The 23607-nt window shown below is 53.3% G+C and overlaps 1 long non-coding RNA gene across 4 annotated transcripts in view; it reads right to left on the bottom strand.

Annotated features, from left to right (window-relative positions):
• LOC108314670 overlaps positions 1-22842 on the bottom strand; it is a 38342-nt gene extending 15500 nt beyond the window's left edge. For all 4 annotated transcript variants that reach the window (XR_005202652.1, XR_005202653.1, XR_005202654.1 and 1 more), the window contains exons 1-2: positions 22806-22842; positions 5334-5581 (exon numbers count right to left, since the gene is read on the bottom strand). This is a non-coding gene — a long non-coding RNA (uncharacterized LOC108314670). The remainder of the gene's footprint in view (positions 1-5333; positions 5582-22805) is intronic.
• Between the last annotated feature and the right edge of the window lie 765 nt (positions 22843-23607).

The following is a 23607-nucleotide window of genomic DNA, read 5'->3' on the forward strand; positions in this document are numbered from 1 at the left end:
CTCCTGAGTACCTGGGACTACAGGTGCATGCCACCATGCCCAGCTAATTGTTGTCATCTTAGTAGAGATGGGGTTCCACTATATTGGCCAGACTAGTCTCAAACTCCCGACCTCATGATCCATCTGCCTCAGCATCCCAAAGGGCTGGGATTACAGGCATGAGCCACAGAGCCCGGCCAAGGGTGAGTTCTGTAGCAGGAAACAGAACACACCTTTCCTTCAATGCTTTTCACTGCTGCACAGGATTCCCTCCTATGCGTGCACTGTGGGGCTCTTACCCACTCCCCTGGAAAGGACCACCTAGGTGGCCTCCAGTGCTAGGCTTCCCCAAACCACATGCTGATGAATATCCTCATACATAGCACCTGTGGGGAAAAACCCGAGGTGCACAGGCTCAGAGCAGCAGGTTGCAGGATATTCCCATAATTAACTTTTCGAAGCACAAAGTGTATTCCTCCTGTGACGTCCTCAAGCTGTGCAGGCCCCTACTTCTAAGCTACACAACTGCAAACCAAAAGGTGTTTGAGGAGCTGTCATGGCGATGTGACTGGCTAATGGGACTGTGTACCGAAAAGAAATTTGCAAATGGTTTCATGCTGGACAAATGTGAGGAGCTGTCACCACATCACTCACATTGTTGCTGAACAGCAGGATCTGTCTTTAGGGTGAAGTGTGGGTCATTTCCATTGAGGTGCTGCACCTGCCACAGTCTGGTTTGTGGATGCAGAATGCCCCTGGAATCCAACCCACAAGCAGGAGCCTAGGACCCAAATCAAGCCAGCTCCTCTGGCATGTCTGCATGCAGGCAGAGGGAGAGGCTTTGATTCACAATGGCTCAGGCCGAGGCAAGGGAAGCAGGGCTCAGAGCTGATTCTTAAATCCTGGTGGACTCTGAGCACACAACTCGCTCTCCACAAGCAAGCACAGTGCACGTCCTCAGGTAGAATGCAGCCCAGCAATTTACTCCTTGGCACACAGCTCCAAAAGTGGTCCCCAACAATGCTACCCCTACCTCCAGCACATGCCACCACTCCTGCCCAGAGATGGAAAAATTACCGAGCTGGCCTCTAAATGCTCCGGTCAATACAGTGATGGCCTGGGACATCTGAACCCTGGTTTTAAGAAGGCTGGAAGCTTCTACTTCCCTCCTCTTAGAATCCAGCCCCTGTATTGTTAGAAACCTAAGCCACATGGTGAGGACACAAAGAGGTGAACTGAGGAGTTTTGCTCAAAAGTCCAGCAGAGCTCCCAACAGCAGCCAGCACCACTGATGTCCACATGAGCAAGACACCTTGAACCCTCAGCCCAGTTGAGCCTCTGAATGACTGCAGCCCTGGTACCATCACATGAAACAGAAGAACTACCCAGCTGAGCCCATCCCATGCACCAGATCCTGAGAAAAAAGAAAATGGTTATTGTTTTAAGGACTCAATTTTAGGATGGTCTGTTGTTACACATTAGAGAGAGCTGAAACTATCTCCAACAGAAATACATGCAGAAGGTAGCCAAGAGACATCCTAGAGTACGCACAGCAGCACTACTGATGATGGTCTCCAACTCGAAATAACTATGTTTCCCTCAACAGTAAAAGGAATAAACAGGCTGTGTCCAACAACAATGGAATACCACGTGGGGGTGAAAAGGAATAAATGTGGCAATCTGGGCGATTTTCATAAACACAGCACAGAGTGAAAGACGCCAAGCACATTCTGTATGATCCCATTTACACCATGTTCAAAATTAGGCAGGACGCTCTCGGTGGCTCCAAGTCAGAAGGTGAGTGCTGTGAGGAGCACTGACAGGAGGATGGAAATGGTATGTCTGCATCGGCACAGTGCCCGTAGAGTGTTTCCTTTGAGAAAGCTCATTGAGCCAATATGTGGACTTCTCCGTATGTATGTGATGTTTCAATAAAAAGTCCACCTTAAAATAGAAATTAAAATTTTTTCCAGTTATCTATTACTGTAACAAATCATGCCAAAACGCAGTGGCTTTAATCAGCAGTCATATTACTTCTCACAGTTCTCGTGGGTCAGGAATTCTGGGAGGAACAAGGCTGGATGGCTCTGGCTCAGGATCTCTCATGTACTCAGTCCTCAAGGAGGGCTGGACTGGGGTCATCTGAAGGCTTCTTCCCTGCCCTGTTTGGCACCTGGGCTGGGAATACCCAAACAGCAGAGGCTAGAGTGGCAGGCTTCTGGAACTCTCTATTACCTTTCTGTGTTCTCTCCACATGGGCTTTCCTACATGGGGGCTTCAGGATAGCTGGACTCCCTACGAGGCAGCTCCCAAAGCGTGCATCCTGAGAAAGGGCCCAAGCAAAAGCTTCTCTGCTCACCTGACCTTGACAGTCACACAGTGTCATTTCTGCCAGTCTAGCCATCCAAAAGATCTCAAAGGCCTGCTCAACTCAAGGGAAGGAGTCCAAGACCTCATCATCCAGAGAAGAAGCATCAAAGAGTTTGCAAACACGGTCTCTAAACCACCAACAGAGTATGTCATTCTCGTTAATACACTTCAATGCTTAACCATCCCTTTTAAAATAAAATGCATGCTTTTCCTGGCTCGACAGCCTGGCAGGATCACCACAGCCCTTGCCCACTCTTCCGACCCCTACTTTCCATCCTCTCTGCTTTCTCAGATTTCTGCTCCCCCAATCCCAGCACACTGGCCTCCTCCGAGATCCTGGAAGACACCACATTGCTATGACCCCAGGGCCTCTGCATGTACTATGCCTTCTATCTAGGACATTCTTCTGCACCGTTTCCTGTCTGACTCTTTTTGATGCAAGCCTTGGCTCGAATGACACCAGGGCAGGTGTGCTCCTCCTGCCATCACTCTCTACCTCCTTACCTAGTTTACCTTCTTCATTGTACTTAGCTCTATTTGAAACCATCTTTCCTGTGGACTTGCCCATTCATGTTGCTTATTGTCTGCCCTTCCACCCAGAATGACAGCTCCTCATTAATCACAAGGGCAATGCCTGTTGAAAGAATAGACAATAGATAGATGGATGCACTAATGAAAATTAACGCAGACTACTGCTTCCTTTTGAAGTATAGTGTGTACCTGGTACTGCGCTAGGTACTGGAGATATGAAATGGACGAGGCGCAGGAAGAAACAGCTCACACCCCCGGCTAATTTGTAGCCCAGGCTGGGTTGCAGTGGCACGATCACTCCCTTTTTGGATGTGTCTTCTTAGTCTAGAAAGCGAATTTTAAAAAGAACTTCCAGGCTCCCTTGTAACCAAGGGGCTGGAGGTGAATGAGATTCAGCCAATAAGACACAGGCACAGGAGACCTGAGGCCGAGACCAGCCAGTGTCACAGCATAGAAACTCAAGGTTTTCTGTGGTAGCATTCCAGCATCCAGGCACCTTGGGGTGCCAAAGAACAAGTGAACAGAGGCTTCCTGACCCTGGATTGCAGCCAGAGTTGTTTGTGTTACTTTTCATTTTATTTTATTTATTATTATTATTTGAGATAAAGTCTCACTCTGCTGCCCAGGCTGGAGTACGGCAGGGTGATCATGGCTCACTGCAGCCTCAATCTCCTGGGCTCAAGCAATCCTCCCACCTCAGTCTCTCAAGTAGCTGGGACTACAGGCACTCACCACCACACCTGGCTAGTCTGACATTTTTTTTTTCTTTTTTTTTGTAGAGACAGGGTCTCCCTATGTTGTCCAGGCTGGTCTTGAACTCCTGGGCTTGGTCTCCCAAAGTGCTGGGATTACATACATAAGCCACTGCACCCGGCTTGCTTGCATTCTTGAACCCAGCAGTTCCAGTGGCGACCTTCTGGCGCTCACTGGTTTACAGCTCTTTGGTGCCAATCCCATGTGGCTCCTAGAGTCATTTCTGGAAGCCCAGGGTAGAACACATTCTGCCAGCCTTTCCAATGATTTTGGAAGCGCCTCATGCCCTGTATCAAATCCCATCTTCTCAAAACACCTCCAGTGGTGTGTTAGTCACGTCCTTGCCACCATCTGAGGTGTATGAAAAGATGAAGAGGTATGCCTACCATGTACAGTCACAGCATCTACATCTATATCTACAGATATGTCAGCAAATCCCAAAACATCCTAAGAAGATGAAAAATTCCAGCTCACTACCTAGAAGCTCTCATCACAAACCAGATATTGGATACTTGGAATGTCCAGGGGGGCTGCCGTGCTGCTCACCTTTTTACCCAGGTATGCTGCATGTGACTTACTTGGCTGCCTGTCTTACTGACTTCACAGTGCTTTGGACTGAATGTTTGTGTCCCCACAATTCCTATGTTGAAATCCTAACCCCCAATGTGATGGTGTGTGTGGGGGGTGGGGCTTGGCGGAAGGTGATTCTGTCATGAGGGTGGCGTCCTATGATGGGATGAGTGCCCTTATAAAAGGGACCCTGGAGAGCTCTTTGTGCTATGTGAGGACACGACAAGATGGAAACCCACAGCCAGGAAGAGAACCCAGCAGTGCTGACATCCTGATCCTGGACTTCCAGCCTCCAAATCTGTAAGAAAACAATCGTCTGCTGTTTATAAGCCACTGAGTCAATGATACTTTGTTTTAGCAGCCCAACTGGAGCCAGACAAACAGCAAACACAAAATTAGGTTTTTCTGCTGCATGACATGGTTTTACAAAGGACCGGTGGTCTATGTCAGTTAGGAAATCTAGTCCTGGTGCTATGACCAGCGTGACTGTACCAACTGGGTAAGCCCCTCACCCGCTCTGGTCTTCAGTTTCTTGCTGTAAATTGAGAGGAGACAAGACCATATCAAGTTTCTTTGTTGCTTTAAATGTCCAGGATTCCCTCCCCTTCCTCTCAGTGTTTGGGGGGCGTTTTGTTTTTTGTTTTTCCATTTGTCTGTTGTTTCGAGATGGAGTCTTGCTCTGTCACCAGGCTGGAGTGCAGTGGCGCGATCTCGGCTCACTGCAACCTCCGCCTCCTGGGTTCAAGTGATTCTTCTTCCTCAGCCTCCCAAGTAGCTGGGACTACAAGCACGTGCCACCACACCCGGCTAATTTTTGTATTGTTAGTAGATAAGGAGTTTCACCATGTTGGCCAGGATGGTCTCCATCTCTTGGCCTCGTGATCCATCTGCCTCGGCCTCCCAAAGTGCTGGGATTACAGGCATGCACCACAATGCCTGGCCTTCTTTTGTAATTAAGGAGCTTCCTGTCCCACTCCAAAATCCAGCAACGTTGGGTTTTGGAGAGCTTTCTGTCCCACTCTAAAATCCAGCAACGTTGGCCCCCCACGAGATCAAGACAGATGATTTTAATTTGTTTTCATTATAGAAAAAATAAACTATGTGAAAGTAAAGGAAATCGTATAACCAACCTCCATTTGCCCAGTACTCAGCAACAACCACTTACCAGTCCAGTTCTGCTCTGGTCCAGTCCTGTTCCACCTCCGTCCCTTCCCATGGACTCCTGCTCTGGTTTTTCAGACGTAAATCCCATCTGTACGTATTTCACTTGGTATCTTTGGAAGACACGTTCAGAGCTGGTTTTGATGGTGACGCAATTGCTGGCAAATCGGTTTGCATCCAACGTTGTCTTTAAATTTGGGTCACCTCTTCACAAATCCTATTTGGAAAAGTGCTCTTATGAGGAACAGACGCTGCAGATGAGTCACAAGCACTAAAGCACAACGACAAACAGGCATGCCCGTCCTTTCTTTTGTTTGGAAAACAGCTGTTAGAACTTCAGGAGTGATTCTAGGGTGCTCTGCAGTCCACTGCTGACCATAATGTGATGTGTAGATTCAGTCATTTAGCTTAACACGGTCCAGTCCGGCCCCAAACCCCTGCGCTACTGTGGATGCTCCTTCAGCCTGCACACATGCCCTGTATCTCATGTTCAATGTCAGTGGTGGCAATGAGCACACACCAGGCGCCCTGCAAACTTGGGCTCTGGAATCAAATGCCTGCATGAGACGCAGCTCCACTACCCACTGGTGTACGCCCTTGGGTGAGTCGCAACCTCTCCTCCCCTCCAGGTCCTCATCTGAAGTGCCCTTCATGATGCTGCTTCGGGGATTGTGTGAGATCACAGGCTCAGCACTCTGCTGGTGCCTGACCGCAGGCAGTGCCTCACAAACATCACAACACTACCTTCCAAACCGAGTGGGGGTTCCCTGCGGCCAGACGCTGGCTGGCTGTGCCCAGTGCCAGGCTCCCTGTGGGTCAGCTGTAAGCGTCTGTGTTAAACCCAGGGAGCAGGCGCAAGTATGATCCCCAAAGGGAAAAGGTGGCCTGAGCAAGGCTAATCCTCCTGTATCTCCCGTTATTTCCTCCACCGCTTGATTGAGCCTGACACAAGGAAAGCATTCAAACTCACTCTTGGAGGGGAAGCAGCATAGAGAAAACCTTTCTCACAGCAAGAACTGATTTGCTTAAGAACTGCAATTTTGAGGTCATGAAGGACACAATCAGGGTATTGTACTGGCAGCTCCTCATCGGAGCAGCCAGCTCACCAGACGGTAAACAAGCTTCTAATGAAATAAAACCTTTGGGTGGTAGATTCTCTTGCTGTGACCAACAGGCCAAGTGCTTCCAAGAGTATATGTCACATTTGTCATCTCAGATGGGGGACCCTCCCAGCAACAAAACAACCTGAACAGTAGCAAGGAAGCCAGTTCTGAGCAGCAATGCCCGGTTCAGACACAACCCCAGCTTGGTCTAAGCTGGAGCTTTAGGCGCACCTGCGGGTAAGGAGGATGAGCGGAGGCACCCAGGGGTCTGTCCAGGCTGTGGCTGCCTGCAGCCTATCTTCCCCCCTTGGAGTTCCTGGGGAATAAAGGATGCAACCCAATGAAACTCAAGCCCTGAATGCACATTTTTATAGCAATAACCCACACATTTATAATAATCGACCCACAAAAGTTACATCTTGCAGCAACATTTAATAGAAACTCTAGGTTAAATGGCGGATCTACAGAAGTCAACGTGTTGCATTTCCCCTGAACCCCTGCCCCAGCCATGGAACCATCAGAAAAGCCTGGGGGCCAGGCTCACCTTAGCACAAATTCTCCCACTGAGATCCCTAATCACCAATCCACGAGCACCAAGGATGCAGAGAGGTAACAAGAGTGGCATCACTCACTAGCTGTGTGCCCCTGGGCTAGTTATTCAACCTCTCTGAACCTCAATTTCCTCACTTGGAAAAGCAGGACAATACTACCTGCCTTGGTGAGGTGTGATGATTAAATGCTTGTGAAGCAACTGGTGTGTGTTTCACGAAGGTGGCAGTGGTGGTGACGAAGGTGACACCCAGAGAGAGACAAGATGACTAAACTGAGAAGTATGGCTCCATCAAGTGCTCAAGGCAGAAGACGTGGTCTCTAAAGAGTTAACAAAGAATCCCTACTTCCCAGAAGAAGAAACAGAGACCCAGAGATGGAGCAGGACATGGCCATGAGCACAAAGCACTGCCACCCAGTGCTTCCCTCTCAGAGACGCAGGCAACTCCAGAAAGGGCCACGGGCACCCCTCTCCCTGCCAGAACTGAAATTCAGAAAGCCACCCAAGACTCGCTGCTGTCTCTGTATTCAGATGGACATGAGGAGGCTGCCCTAAGAAGGTAGTGTCAGGGTACTTGTTGGGGGTTGTGTGTGTGTTTGGATCCAGAGGAAGGGGTCTGAAGAATCTGTCCTTGTCCCAGCACAGCCCGCATCTAACTGGCAGGAACTCCCAGAATCTCTAAGCAGGACATATATAGGGGAGGGAAGGAAGGTCTGGTGTCTTGCCCAGCTTGGAAGCCAAGCAAGTTGGTCCTTGGCCAGTGGGGGTAGGGGACATGGCCACTTTCCTCTAGCAAACAACTGTCCTGCCTGGGGGGCCCATTAGCCTTATAAAGAATCTGCCCCCTTGGAGGCGTTGGGCAAACATTTAGACTGGGGACTCCCTCATCTGGTTTCTCCAAATATTTGTAGGTTGCGGGTCACCCGGCCACTTCCTGAGAGGGTAAATCTGGGGATGTCCCTGTCCATACAATCCCCATCCCCCCAGCACTGCCTGGGTGAAGCCAAGCATTGCTGGTGTGTCTGGAGGCCTCTGGTTCCAACTGGGGCCACTTCGACATCCAAGATGTTGGCAGGGGGGTGGCAGCAGAAAATGAGATCCTGTGTGAGCAACTCATGGTAAGCAATGCCGATCACCAACCAGCAGGATCTCAGCAAATCACAGCAACTCTGAGCAGGTTGCTGGGGCAGGTACTGCCTGGGGTGAGAGTCTGGGCTCCCCCCTCCTAAACCTGTGGCTGTCCAACCCTGCAGGCAAGTGGGAATCCTGTGCAAGGGAAAAAAGTTACCCAGGCTGGTGGGCACAGCTGGGGATGATCTGAGCTCCACCCAAACTGGAGGCTGTCCAATCCTGGACTCCAAATCACAGCCTCTTACATGACTGGTTTCATTCATTCGTTATCAGCAGCCCAAAATCTTATTTTTATCAGCATCATCGTGATTTTGTCATTTAGTCACCATGGACTAAACTTTTCTGTGCCAGACACTGGGCCACAGGCTTCACATCAAACATCGGATTTAATTCTCCTAAGCTTTCTGGGAGAAGCCACGGCCTTTCCCTCATTTCACAGAAGAGGTTAGTGAAGTGGAGAGGTTAATTAACCCACCCATGGCAGCCAGAAGTACAGCCTCCCTAGAAGCCAGATGTACTGACTCTACCAAGCTTGAGATAGCTCCACAGCAAGACCCGGCTAGCACAACATCTTGTTACCATCCTGCCAAAGTCTTTCCCACCACAAACCAGGCAAGCCGGCTGCAGGAAGCTCCGAATCTGGGAACTGAGACAGGACACCATCCAAAGCCCCTAAGGCTCCACAATCATGCTGTTCCTCTGTCACCGGTGCAGCTCCTTCTTGTGCGCTAAGTGGCACAAAAGGCAGTGCCAGGCCCGTGGCGGGGGGCTCAGGCACAGCCGGAAAGGGCCTGGAAAAGCGGCTGATCCTGCTGGGGCCGCCTAGAAGACTGAGCCTGTACTTAGCTCTCGTGGGAAATAACAGCTCTGGTTTCTGCTAAAAGGATTCATTCCCAGAACACAATAATTTTCATCTCCTCCTAACTACAACCCATATTTTTTGGCTAAATATACGCCATAATGAGCCACTGGCCTGATAGCGTCGTTAAGGAGATATTTGACCTCGGGTTTAATTGCAGGATGGAATAAATGGCTGGGCCGCTCGGAAGGGGCCCTACCAGCTCGCAGGCGAGTTCAGGGCTCAGCATCTGGCATCTGCCAGCCCCAGAGAAAGTGGTGTGGGTGGAGAAAGCAGCTCCCGCAGCGCCAGGGGAGCTGAGATGCGGGAAGGCGCAGGCGCCCTGGAGCAGCCGGGTGCAGTCTATGGCTAGAGCTGCTCCTGGCAAACAACCGGTGTGGCCGGATTAGGGAGCCCCTTACCCCTGGGAAGCGCCCCTTTCCAGACTCGCTCCCTCTTTAGCTTGCCGGCCTTCCTTTCAAAGCACCCAGAGAAAACGCCAACCCCACCCCCTTGAACGAACGCAGGGCCGGCTACCTGGGCACATGTCTTCCCACCGGCTGGACATATTAAACACAGGTGTGAAGCGTATCTGTGTCTATCCCTCCGGCCAGGCCAAGGCCTAGAGGGAGCGGGAATGAGACCCAGCCCTGACACCTGCTGAAGGTGATTCAGAGAATGAAACCCATGCTGGTGGACAAATTACCGCTCACAGCGGAGCATGGCGGCTGGCCCAGCTGGGGGGGCTCCCACCCCGGGTCTGCAACTCCAGTGCTTCCTTACGGAAAACACCGGCCAGCCGGAGCCTGTGGCCTCCTCCGCCTGGAGGAGACGGGGCGCATTCAGGCCTAGGGCTGCGCCGGCGTTTAGCGACCCACCCCTGTCTCTTCTCAGATTTTTCTCTGGGCTGCTCAACGTCAAGTCTACACAACACATCAAGGGAGTGTCAGCGGTAGGCACGGGTTTGACAAATCATACTCGGCTGAAAGAACGGGGTGCCCGATAACTGTGACTTAGGTGCACTTCATTCTGTCTGGGCTGTTCTCATTTGGGAGGGAGATGTGTTAGGGACTTGCTGTATCTGACGGAAACTATTATAGTGCTATTCCGAAAAGTGCACCTACACATCTAGGTTTGCACCTTCCACTTCAATATCCTTTGATCGGGAGTTAAAAACGCCGTCCTTAGCCCTCCCCCTGCTTGACACACCCTGTTACCCAAGGCCCTGGAAGCAGCCCCCAGGCTGACCCTTGACTCGGGGCAGTAACCTCCCAGTCCCCAACCAAGGGGTCTGCTGGTCTCCTCTGAGGTGGCAGATGAGAAAGTGGGAGAAAGTCCTCAAAGAAATGCCCATGCAACTCACTCCACACACTGTGAGCATTGTCACTTTGTCAGCCTCGGAGTTGGAAGGAACCAACCTCAGAACAGCTCTCCTTCCAGTGGGGAGAAAGTTTACAGGCAGGACTTTAATTTCGGCTAGTAACTATCTCTGTTGTGCATTTGTGAACACAAATTCCTCAATGTCTCCTCTTCCTTGTGGAAGTTTTGTTTCCTGGGATGGACTGGCCTCTTTACCGCTGGGGTGCTAATCCGATTACCAGGTGGGTGAGCATGGCCTTCAAAGTGTTTTTGAAGCGGTGTCGGTCTCCTTTGTAGTAACAGGGAAAGCAGAGATTCAGAACAGGACATGGGATATGGCGCCCCAGAGTTGCCTGGAGGTCCAGCTTTCCCCGTGGAAGCCCCAGGCCGGGTGTTCTCCGGGCCCTACCTTCCTTCTGCAGGCGGCCCAGGTTCAGTAAACCCACACCCGGGCAGAACTGGCCAGAAGGAGAGGAAGCAGCATCGATACAAGCAGACTATGGAGACCACAAGGGAAAACAGCGCGGATAACCTAAGTCTCCCCAGGCAAAGGTCAGCTAGGAAAATATCAGACACAGCCCTGAAAGTTCCACTGGACCAGACACCCGCTGCGTCTCCTTTCCACCTTGTCTGTGGAGGCGCAGCTGTGCGGTGTCTGGTAAGCAGACCCGACCTGGAAGCGCGGGGCTGGGCTGGCAGAAGGGCGGTGCCCACATCAGCCCTGCTGTCCTGGCCCAGGGAACAACGACCCTGTCCCAGGGCCACAGCCACGGCCCAGGTCACCCAGCCGCGTGGTTCAGACTCTCTCCCGCGGCTGCAGGTCGGGCTGTCTCCTCTGTTGGCGGTTCTCCTCTAACCAAAGCAAAGGAGGAGGGTCCTTTCCAATCAACGGAGGAAAAGACGGCAGTGGGTTCCGGAAAAGGGGGCGAGGAAAAATGTTCTCTCGGGATGGAAGGGCTGGATGGGGCTTTTAGAAAATCTCATTGCTTTCCCCCGGTGGAGGGGAGAAAGGGCAGCTGGCCAGGAAATAATGTCAAAATCCGGGCTGATTATATTATTTAAAAGAAAGAAAAAAAGTGAAAATGAAAATGAGCAGGGAGGTGAAGGGGAGAGGGGAGACTGAGTTCTAGCCGCATCCGAGGTTCCCGGAAGCGTTATCTGAGTGCTCCTTTTAAAAAAAAAGGAGCTGCGGGACTTCAATTACGGTTTTTCTTATCCACAAATCTGATTGCGCTACCGAGGGCTGGTGAGGGGAGCGAGGTGAGGGGGCTGATTGCAAACAGAGAGTTCTCGATTTGGTGAAAGTTGTGGGAGAGGACAGGACAATTTCACCCAGTTAGAGGAGGGGGGAGAAGGTTTCGGCTGGAGGTCCCAGAGCGAGCGGCCGAGAGCGCGCGCTCTTTGATTGGGCCTGGGACCAGAGCGCGGCGAGTCTCCGGCGGCCGCGGCGCGATCGGCTGGCTGTTTGTAATTCCATCCTTTTTTCATTAACATAAACATCACTTGAACAAAAATATACATGGCCACCTACTTCGTCGGGAAAGGCAGTCCAGTGCCCACTGGCCCGTGCTCGCCCGCCTGCCGCGCCCCGAGTCCCGACGGCGTCCCGGGTGCTGCGGTCCACTCAGTCCACGCCGGGCAAGGGGCTTGGCCGAGGTGGCTTCGGGTTGGCTTTGAAGCCTTGGGCTTCCCAGCTCCCAGTACGCCCCCCATCCCCCCACCCCCGCTCCATTCAGCCTGTCACCTCGGCCCTCCGCCGCCGGAGCCCAGACGGAGGTGCTGAGTTGTCAACGCAAATTCTAGTTAAGCCACTTGTTGATAAATCCTCTAGGCAAATTGGTTCGGTCTTTACCTGCCCGCCCCCGCCCCCGCCCCCGGCCAGGGCCACAGCCGGCACGGCCCTAATTGCTGGAGGAGATCGACGCCGGCGGCGGCCTCTGCAGCGAGCTAATTGAATTGGAACCGCAGCGGTCTTCGTTAAGCCGGACGCGAGGCGGAGACGGGGGAAGGGGGCGGGAGGTGACGCGCTGCCTGGAACCTCCGGCCTAGGGTTGGAGGCCCAAGCTTGCTAGGGTGGGCTTTTGGTGTAGGAAGAGTAATCATGGGGAGGGGTCTCTGCCGCCGGGTTAAGTGGGTGCAGCGACCATCTGGCGGTTCTCAGGGGTCTGCATTCCCCGGCTCACTACCACCTCACCCCCACATGCCTGTGCACGCGTCCCTCCTGCGGCACAGGATCTCCGCGGGTGCGCCCCGCCCCAAATAGAGCTTACTACAGTAACCCGGGAGTCTCACGTCTGCTCGTCCCCCAACCCCCGCACCGCCTGGACCCCCAATTTCGGCCTGCACCCGCCCAAAATTTAAATATTGGGAGGATTTCGGGGACTGCAATGGAAAATCAGCTGGCCCTGGCCTCAGACTCCGTCTACACTGGCATAGGCAGATGGAGTACAAAGCCGGCTTCCTGGATGATTCAGGTCCTGAATCTTAGTAGAGATGTGCAATGGACCTTCGATCTGCCTTTCCTCCCTTAGCACACAATCCGTAGCGTTTGCTATTTCCTGTTGCCCCTGCAGACACGTCCCAGCCAATCTCGCACTGTAAAGTGCATTTCTTGGGTTTTTCAGGGAGAAGCACGTTCAAGGCACCCCAGATTCGTGAACCTCGGATTCCGACCCAGGCGTCACCCTCTAGTGGCAATCTAAGTTGCATCCGGAGAACAACTCCGAGGCCTCCTACCCTCAGCTCTCTCCCCTACTGGCTGGGGCGGGCAGGGGCTGGGATGGGAGCCTGATCCTGATACCTGGGACCTGGGCAGTTTCACCACCGCCCAATGGGCAGTCCCGGCGGGAGACACTCGGGGCCTTGGTTTCCAGAAGGTGCCTCTCCAAGGGGGCCGGCCCCAGGTTCATCCCGGCACCCCGAGGCTCCCCAGCCTGAGAGCAGGCTGAATCCGCCCTTGACAGAGGCAAGGCCAAACAAGTGCAAACAAGGCGTGGTGGGAGGGGGCCCTAAGACCCTTCCCCAGCCTGAGAAGTTTTCGGATTTGCACCTCCGGTACCCCTGGACCCTGGGTGCTCAGGCACGCACCCCTCCCCTGGGCTGGTGAAGGTAAAATAAACACGGCGTTCACGCGGGCAGGACCCATCCTGAGCCCAAACCGCAGTGGAAAGGAGCGCTTGGTAGCAGAGCGAGAACTGCAGCACCAGCCTGGTCTCTCCGGCACCCTCCCACCGCTGCCGGCGCCAAGGTGGCCTCCGAGCCGCCTTGCAGCCAGTTCCCAACGCCACCCCCAAGGGGTGGCGTCCCCGGATCCCGCCGGGGTCCCAGGTCCTTGCTGAAAGGTCCTCGCGCTGCATGTTCTGGACTTCAGATGCATCGCCTCGGCCGAACGCCAGCCCTGGACAATTTTTTTTTCCGTCAAGGCAACATAAAGAATGTCAGAGTTGCAAAACCAGAGTGCGCCTCGGCTGCTTAAAAAGGAGAGAGAGAGAGAGAGAAGTCAGGGGCAGGTGGGCGGCAGCGGAGGGGCGGCTGCCCTGGAGCCACGTACTTCAGCGGAGGCGGCTTTCCAAAAAACACAGAGAAACGCCGGCGCGGCGCAGGCGGGAGCGTTGGACGCTTACCGCTGGTCTCACAAAACAGCGAATTTGATTCCTAATTAAGTTCGTTTTCATGGTGCATTAAATGGATCTCAGCTCAATTTTGGGGGAAAAACAATGACCCCGCGGAGAGAAAGCTTTGCCTGCAGTTGACAGTGCCAGCCAAGTGGTTTTCAAACGCGAAGGGAGGCGGGAGGAGAAGCCGGATGAAAGGACCAATGTGGACCTTGGGCATATAACACACTATTTAAAATATTTTGAGGTTTATGCTTTTAAAAATAGGGGGCCTTAGGCATCTACCCATGTCAGGGATAGAATTTTTGCAGGTAATTAATTGCTAACTATTAAGAAAAAACCCCAGGATGAGAATAAATTGGCGCTGGGGTAGAGAAATAAAGTGCATATATGAAAACCAAGTGAGCCACAGAAATTACCTTTAAAAACGAAAAGGTGCTAGAATCTGTGTGTGATCAAATTGTTTAAAGATTTGGTGTATTTCAAGCATTAAGAAAATACATTTCAAAATAAAAGGGCTAGAAAATTTGAGTGGCTACTTTATGTTTTTGCCTCCATTTGATTTTTAAATTCTAGAGAGTAGAAAGCTGCTGGCTGGTAACAAGGTGAGCACTGAGTGAGAGGCAAAAATAATCATCATTAAGAAGGGGACCAAGCGTGTTATTTACATTGCTAGGAGCGCTGGTAGCTTTAGGCTGCAGCACGGTGGAGCAGTCTCCGTGACCCCCCAGGTAGAGATACTGCCTGGGCCAGTCAGGGCCCCTACTCCAAGGAATTCCCCTTCCAGGTCTGCTTTGCAGAGTGGGGAACAGGGACCCCTCTGACCTCCAACGAGCTAAATTCGAGCTGCTCCAAGGGCGCCGCTTTGCTCAAAGTCCTCCTGCTCCAATTCTATGACTTGAAAAAAGCCTTCAGTAAAGACTCTCCATGAACACAAAGGAGGGGCAGTCAAGGGGCAAATGAGCGTCTCCTCCAACCCCGCAGCAAAAGAGCAACAGAGAATGCAGATGTACAGGGGATGTTCAGGACGGAACCCCGACCCCTCACCGTCAAGGTCGTTTCTCAGAAACTGGACTATAGGGGAGTGAAGGCCGGGAAGTGGTGGTGGGAGTTGGTAGGGCCTCCCCACGAGGCCTCAGATTTCTCCTGATTTCAGGAGTGGTGGTTCCATGCAAGACCGCAGCCTAGAAGCTGTTATTTTGTTATTAGGTTTTGCGGGGTGGACTGTTACTTTGTTATTAGGTGTTGTGGGGTGGACTGTTGTGAAGGTGGACTGTTATTCTTGCCATCCTGCAAAAGAGAAAGGGGGCTCAGAGAGGTTAAGAAGCTGGCCAAGGGCCACACAGCAGATGGGGCAGCCAGTTGGGATTCTGACCCAGCTCTGGGGCAGCCAGTGCAATGCGGTCCGCAGGGGTGGGGAGGGGCTTGATGAAGGGCTCTGTTGACTGCAGAGGGTGACTGAGGACCAAGCCCAGCCAGGAGGGCATGGGGGCTACATCTGAGACTATGACATCTTCTTGGTGTTAAGAAGTCATTCTGAGTTCTCAAAGGGCTGAAGGAGGCCAGTCGCTGACCCCGGGCTCCTCCCAGAACGCAGAGAAGGCACTCATCCCCCAGCACGGGAGAGCTTAAATTCCCCACTTACACTCACTCCAGGCCCTGACCCTAAACAGCCAGGCTTGAAGGGGCTCTGTGCCCCCAACAATAATGACCGCGGCTAACAATTTCTAACGAATTTCATCTGCTCAGCCACCCAGAAAGGAGGTGCTGTCATTGTCCTTGTTTTGCAGATGAGGAAAACCAAGCACAGAGAAGTAAAGCCACCGGCCCACAGAACAGCAGTGGAGTGGAGCCTTAACCAGGTGGGGCCCACACTCCCAATCACTATGGTTATATTTGTTTGTTTAACAATTCTGCCATGCTTTGAGTTCATGGTGCCCATCTCCCTGGCCCCTGCCAGACCCTGCGTGACACACTTGGGGTGTTCCTTCCCTGGTCCTCACATCAGCTCTGTGGATGGGGACTGACATTATCCCCACAGTAAGATTAGGAGACTGAGGCACCGGGAGGCTCAGATCTAGTGCCAGGCGGCAGGACTGAACCCTTTTCCACCCCAGGGGCCTCTCCTGCATAAGCAAGGTTTTAACTCTGAGCCAAGGCTGAAACCCTCTAGAGTGAGGCTCTGGTCACCCCAAACCCCACCTCTTCCTCAGGGTCTGCGCTGCAGCCAACCAAGGAAATCCATCCATGTGAATGTGTTCTGTGTATGTGTGTGTTCTCTGTGTGTGCATGTGTGTGTTCTGTGCATGCCTGTGTGTGTATCTGTGTGTTCTCTGTGCTTGCCTGTGTATTTGTGTTCTGTGTGCACCTGTGTATTTGTGTGTTTTCAGTGTGTTCTGTGTATGCCTCTGTATGCATTTGTGTGTTCTCTGGGTGTGTTCTGTGTGTGCTTATGTGTGTATTTGTGTGCTCTCTGTGTTGTATGTGTTGTATGCATGTTTGTACATGTGCCTGGGCGTATGTGTGTGTTGCTGTCTCTCTGCACGTGTTTGCCCTCTATCCATGCCTCCCTCACTGTGCTGAGTCCCTGATTCTCCCACAATCTCTGTATATGTTTCTTGGGGCCTCGGCCCCATCCCTGGGCCTCTAGATGTCTCTGAATTCTGATGAGGGAACATTCTCGGTCTCGCTCTGGGGTGGGCGGGGATCTCTCTGCCCCCCGTGCCTCTGTTCTGCATACGCCCCACCTGGCCCCATTCTGAGCTTTTCTTCTTTCCTGACTTCCCAGGAGCTGTGTCGATGTTGCTTACGCCAGGCACACAGGAGCTGGCTCTCCAATCGATTTTGCAAAACAAACAAAACAGGCCGGTGGGTCTGTGCAAGTCTGCACACGCACAAGTGTAAATCCTTCAAGGGGTCCCTGGAGTGGCTGAACTACAACCCGGCTGGGACAAAAAGGACCCAAACTAGCCTTGGAGGAGGGTGTGGGAAGAGGGAGGCACCTCCATTTTCTCGGGGAACCCTGGACTGGGGGCAGCACTTTTGAGATGGTGAAGCCCCTTCCTCCCTTCCCAAGCCTGGCACTGCTTGGCTGAGTGGATTTTGTTTTTTCCCTTAAAACAAAATAAAGCAAAACAAAAACTTGATTTCATTATTTTCAACATCCTCTAAATGGGAATAGACAGAGCATTACAAGCCGTAAATGGAGACAAATGGGCACATGTTGAGTGTCCACATTGGCAGGTTTCTGGGAGCAAATTGTTGCCTTTGGTTAAGAAACAAATCTGAGTGCATTCCCCTTTCACCTCTATTTCCGTGATCCCCATTTCCAGGGATCCTTCTGGCTTCTGGTTCCCTCTCCCCTGTGGCACCGGTGAGCACACATGCCTATTGAACCTCCCTCTTTCATATCTGAACCTACACAACACCTGCCCACTGAAAGTTAATTGATATTTTCCTTTTGGTTTGTCTTTTGGAAATCAGTGACATTCCAATCTCTCTTCTCTTTGTTGCCTCGCTCCTGCCCCGTCTCAGGGGGACTTATAGTTCCACAGAGAGCCACTGAGGCACAGGCCCACTGCCTTTCTCTCTCTGCTGCCTCTTTTTGACATCAGTCTCCTTCAGTGTGGACTCTTCACTCAGAAACAAATTCTAGGAGCCCCTTCAACACCCCCCCGCAACTTACACGCCCCATACACACACATTCATGCTGTAAGGAAAGTATTCTCGTCATCCTTCCAAGCACCACTGTCCAGGCAGCAGAGATTAAAAATCTATCCGGATGCTTTGGGCACTGCCCATGCAGGAAGACAGAGCTGCAGATGGGCCAGGCATCCAGCAAGGGAGCGGCGGGAGGCTCACTGTCTCAGGCACTTTCTGTTTCTGAGAGCCATATGTACTGCGGCTGCAAGAAATCTCCTGAAAACCCCACCGGGAAGAGGGCTGGAGATTCCTGAGCTGCACTGTTGTCAAATATTTCATTGAAGAACGTCATGGAAAATGTGTGCTTTTGGGTAAAAGGGCCGGTAGAAGGGGGCAAGCTCCAGCCGCAGCACAAGCACTTTTTTCTTTTTATTTTTTATTGTTTTTTTTTTTTTCTTAACCAAACTATGAACCTCTCTGTACCGTACAGCTGAGAGGAGATTCATTGCCAGAGGTTGGGGCCAGGGATCACCCTCATCACAGCTGCTCCCAAACTTGACCCTGATGGTCCCCACAGTTGGGTTCCCAGCCCCATCTGTGCTAAGAGGGTGTGGCAGGGCTGGGCAGGCCAGAGGGTGCTGCCTTTCTCTCCTCCTCACCTTGGGGTACCCCCATGAAGAGTCTGGGGAGGAGCCCCGAGCCTGGCTTGCTACTTGCTACTGAGTGACTACCTTGGTTTGGGTTTGATCAGGCAGAAGCAGGTACAAGTGAAGACAGTATGCCAAAATGTGTGGCTCAAGCCAGGAGCTTGCAGGCATGGGGGACCCCAGGATTCCGGGCCTCTTCTGCTGCCAGTTCTGCACATCTCTCGGGCCCCTGTGTCTTCCCTCTGCCCACTGCAGATAGGAGGCTCCATGTCCTGAGCACACAGCCTCCTACAGGCCCACTGGGAACCCAACACACCCCTTCCCAGCATCTCCACACCACACCAGCCGCCGCCGGCACTCCCCTCCCAGAGCCACAAAGCAGGTAAATGTCACTTGATGGCTACAAAAATAGAGTAGGAGTGTCATTTTGCTTCCCTGGAACCTGAGATCAAAAAGAGAATCTTCCTTACAGCATTGTGGTGGGATTTTGTGAGCTGAGATGACCTTGAGGCGCCTAGCCAGGGCACACAGGCAGGCGTCCGAAAACATTAAACATTCGCTGTGCAGTTACTGCATTACTGCATTCTTACTACGACAGTCACGTGGCAGGCGGCATGGTAACCTCGGAACAGTCTTCCCTTCACGGAGCCATGCACCCCTGTACAAACATGGCCTGGTGCTTGGGTGGGGACAGTGCTGGTCACCACGTGGACCCTGTCCTTGCAATTTGCTGCAGCCAGAATTCATTTGGCATCCACGGGTCTCCCGTGGAGTGCCGTTCCCTCAGGCACTGCACTGCATACATTTTTAAATGCACCGTGCATACAACCCACTGCAGGACACGCGCAGTCGACGTATACCCTAGGTTCTATGCTCACAGAACCTTCCATACTCCGTGTCTGGAGTGAGTTATGTGGTCCACACCCCCCAGAGTAACATGTAACGTGTGTGTAGCATGCTATCCTGCACACATCTGCAGGAGTCTGTGTACATAATACTATTATGCTGTGCACACATTTCCTCATATTCTGGGGAAAGTGCCTCATTTTGTACTCAGATATTTGGATTCCATACCAAGTTATATTGCTCACATCTTAAAATGTTCATTACACATGAAACCACCACATGGTACTGACATCCTCCCGGAATGTCCTGCCCAGAGACTGATGTATGTGCACACTTCTCGCTGTTCTGTGTACCCAGCCGCTCACACTGGATGCCCACCTCACACTCTTCTACCCACAGGACCGGCCAGCAGCATGACGTGTGCACATCTAGAGTGTGCAAGAGGTCGCTCAGGTACCTGGACACAGATCATCTTATAATCCATCTGCTGGACCTGATGTTTCCCCACCGTCCCCTAGCCCCCAGGGCTGCATTTTCACCCACAAATATCCCTCCCGTGCCCCTCCGCCGGGCTTGAAGTTTCCTTTACCCTTGCTGGATCCTCCTTCCCTTCCTTCCAAAGCCCCCAGGACGGGCCGCTTCCCTCCCGCTTAGCGCCCGCGGCGGGTCCCGGCTGGCCGCCCTACCTGGAGGCGTCGTTTGAAAGGGAGTTGGAGGAAGCAGGGGCCAGGGGGCGCGGGCCCAGCGTTATTGCCGAGCAGGAGTGGCGGCGGCCGGCGGGGCGGCTGCCCTCGCGGTGGGTGGTCTCGGCGGGCCCCCAGCCCCGCCCGCGTGGCCGGCCCAGGCTCGTTGGGAGCAGGATCTGGTTCCCCGCTCGGGTTACGGCGCGCTCTCGGCCCCGGCGGCTTCACTTAAGCAATTAGCCAGTAAAAATACCTTAGGCCTGGGGAGTGGGAGACCTCGCAGACGCGCCTGTTTTTACACCCCCACCCCCACCCCACTCCGCCAATTTCGGGATTCCTGGAGCCGGAGCTGGGGCGCAGATTTGGTTTGGGGTGGGAGGGGGCTGATCTTCGTGGATTTTAATCCAAGAGCAAAAGGCTGCCCGCGATCTCTGTCCCTTCTGCATTTTCTCCTCCGTCCCTGGAGCGGAGCCCCTGGGGTGTTTGCTTCTGTTTTAACAACCTAAACTGTCCCTGCCTGGGCTTGTCCACCCTCTCTACCACCCTAAGAAATAGGAACCATCATTAGTTCCATTTTTCAGATAAAGAAACGAAGGCACAGGGAGATTCGCGTCATCCCTGTGTCGTGGGGACAGTTCAAATACCCCTGACTTTGTGGTTCCCGGTAGAGGGGCCCCTCTGCCCTGAGCGCAGCGGGGCTTCGCCCGATGGTCAGGACACCTAACGCCCTGGTTCTGCCATCAGGCCAGGTTTGAATACTGGCTCTACAGGGTGACCTAGGACCTGGAGTGCCCTCACCCAGCTCCATCTGTGAATGAGGAGGGAAATTATAATCACTTGGTAGGGGCATCGGTGAATATTAAACTGGTCTCTTTAGGACATTTAATCAGGGTCCTGTGTTCATGGTTAGTGCATCACAGGTTCACAGATGGGCTCCAGGCATTTGGTGAAAACTTCAAAATCATTCTACGAATGTCACAGATATATACCTTCTGGGGGTGAGGTCAGGTGGGACTAGTTCTCAAAGGATTGACAGCCAAGAGAAAGGTTAGGAGCAGACAAGGGCAGTTCATCAAGTGAGGAGCAGAGCCCGGTGCCTGGGCTGCAGGAGATGATCCTGTTATGATCACAGTATTTGTAGTTGTCGTTGCTATTTTATCACCATCGGTTCTCCAATGGGCCTCTCTGGCCCTCTGCCCTGGGAAGCCTGGGCTGTGTGGTGTGGTAACGGCAGAGGCATTCTTAAGCCCCGCTCTCTCTACTCCCAGCCCATACGGAGGCACCTGGGAGAGTGAAACGCCAGGGTATTTTGTCCTTCGGAGTAGAGAGGAGAGATGGAGAGATGTTCACCTCTCAGCGCTGGCTGATGCAAGCCACGTCCATGCTGGGCCTCCATTTCCCCACCCTAAAAATGTAGGATTAAGGGATTAAGGGAGACCTCTCAGGGACATTTTAAGAGCTGAGAATGCCTTCTCTGGGTATGAAGGAAAGCCCTTCTTGCTACAGCTGTGATTTTCCCCAGAATTCAGGGGGTTCCCTCCAAATTACAGAGCTGGAAGCTCATTCATCTCCTCTCTCATGCCCCAGCTTCTACATACACCCCCAGTAGACAGCAGCAGTTGGGGACAGCCTCCACTTTTGGCATTACCAAGACTTCCTGGGCTACTGGGCCTGCTCTTTCCCTGGGCTTCAGGACTTGCTGTCCTGTGAGGTTTGGTTTGCTGTCAGAGCCGGTGAAAGGGCAGAAAGGAGGGTGGAAAAATGGATCTCCGGGTTAGCCAAAGATGGGACCTGCTGCCTCCCTTTCCCAACCGAAGAGGGCCTAAGAGTGAAGAAGGCTGCTGGGAAAGGGCTCCCCAACTTCAAGCTCTGGAGACCCCCTCACTCTGATCACACAACATGAGTGGGGGAGGGGCGAGCGGAAGGGAGATATTATTTCCACTTTCAGAGAACCCAGCCACAGGGTGCGCCCTGCACCCCTTGCTGGCTTAAGAGCTGGGCAGCCTTCCCTGCTCACTTCTCTACTAAAGGCCAGATATGCTCTGGTGGTCGGCAGTAGCCACCCCTTCCTGGGAACAGAACTTTCCTCCAGAGGCCAGGGTCTCCCCATCTGCAACTGCCATTTGCTAAAAAAAAAAAAAAAAAAAAAATGTGGAGAAAAGGGAATGTGAGAATGCGCGTGTGCGTGGACCTGTGTGCGTGGACGCATGCGCACGTGTGGGGCGGTAGTACATATGATTGTGTGTGCACTCGCCTGGCTATGCGTGGGCGAACGCGCAGTGCAAAACATGTAGGCGTGCATGAGGTATGCACTTAAACCAAGGTGTGCCCTCCCCGGTGAGCAGGCCTGTGTGTTGGTCGGAGGGTTGGGGCACCCGAGCTGTGTGAGGGTAGCTGGGAAGGGTGTTCGAGGCTGTGGGCGGTGCGAACGTGTCTGCGCAGTGGCTGAGCTGGTTGTGTGAGGTAGAAGTGGGTCTGCCAGTGAGCATTTACCTGCATTAATGCACAATCACACGCCACGAGTCACGTCCCACACTCACTCTTTCCCTGGGCGTGCCAGGCTGTCTGCGCGCGGAAACCCAGAGAGGCCCGCGGAAGGGCAGCGCCGGAAAGGCGACTCTCTTCTCCCGCGAGCGCGGCTGTCGGGGACGAGAAAGCCACAGTCGGGCAGGCTGCGCTGGCGAGCCCCCCAGCTCCTCGCACGGACGGACGTGCCAGGCGCCCTGAAGGCGACAACGCGTCTCCTGCCGAAAAATGAAGGCGTCCGAGCAAGGAAGGTGGGGTGGGGGATAGTTCGCTGGGGACAGGGAGTCCGGAGAAACCCGAGAGGCGGGTGGGCTTTGAACGCGCTGCGGACAGTGCTGCGAGCCCGGCACACGCCTCTTGCCGCAGCTCGCGCCGGGGCTGGGCCTCTAGGCTCCTCGCGCTGACCCTCGAAAACACCCCTCGCCCCACTCTTCCCAACCCGGGATCCTGGAGGGAGAGGCCGGGCCCCGCGCTCAGCTGTCGTTGCGAGAGCAGCACTCACCTGGGTCTGTGCGCACCGCGTTGAGAAGTGACTCCGGCGCGGTCCTGCGCTCGGCTCTCCGCACCACCTTTCCTGGCTCCACCGCCCCCAGCCCGCACCGCAGCGCTTAGGGGTAGCAAGGGCAGGCCTCCATGGGAACACCCTGAGGGCTGGCAGCCAGGCGCGCTAGGGCCGCCCTGGCCCGTGCTCCCCGCCCGCGCTGTCTGCTCTCAAGAACCTGGCCTGGTGCGCAATGTCAGAGGCCCCCGCGGCGGCGGCAGGCCGAGCCCACAGGGGCATTAGGCCAACTCCCCCGCTCCCTCCCAGCGCACGCGGAATTTTCTATTATTATTATTAAAGAATCCCCCACAACTTGTTTACGTTAAACCCTGTAAACTTCCTGCCAGGGCCTTTGCCATCTCTCGGGAAATCGGAACCTGCGCTTTGAAAATGGGGCCCGCAGGGCCAAATAGGCGGGTTTTCAGTGTGTGTTGGGGGTGGGGGAAGCCAACAAACTATCAGTGAATTCAGATCCGAGTGTGGCATGTGTATGAGTGAGTGGGAATGACTGCGAACCTAAGCTCCTGTAGGCCTATTCTGTGTCAGCGAGCGCATTAGTGGATGCGCACGCCTGCGCGCCCTTTGCAGCTGAGTGTGCACACACGCATGTGTGTGTTTGCACATCTGTTTGCGTAATTTACCGGGTTTGCATGTGCATCAAGACATGTATGTGTGTGCTAATGTGTACACAAGAGCACGAGTGTGTGCGCGTACGGGTGAGTGACTGAGCGCGCCGCTTGTTCCGGAGCCTGTGGGGTTTGTG

Source organism: Cebus imitator, unplaced genomic scaffold, assembly GCF_001604975.1.
Source record: "Cebus imitator isolate Cc_AM_T3 unplaced genomic scaffold, Cebus_imitator-1.0 Scaffold159, whole genome shotgun sequence".
Lineage (NCBI taxonomy): Eukaryota > Metazoa > Chordata > Mammalia > Primates > Cebidae > Cebus > Cebus imitator.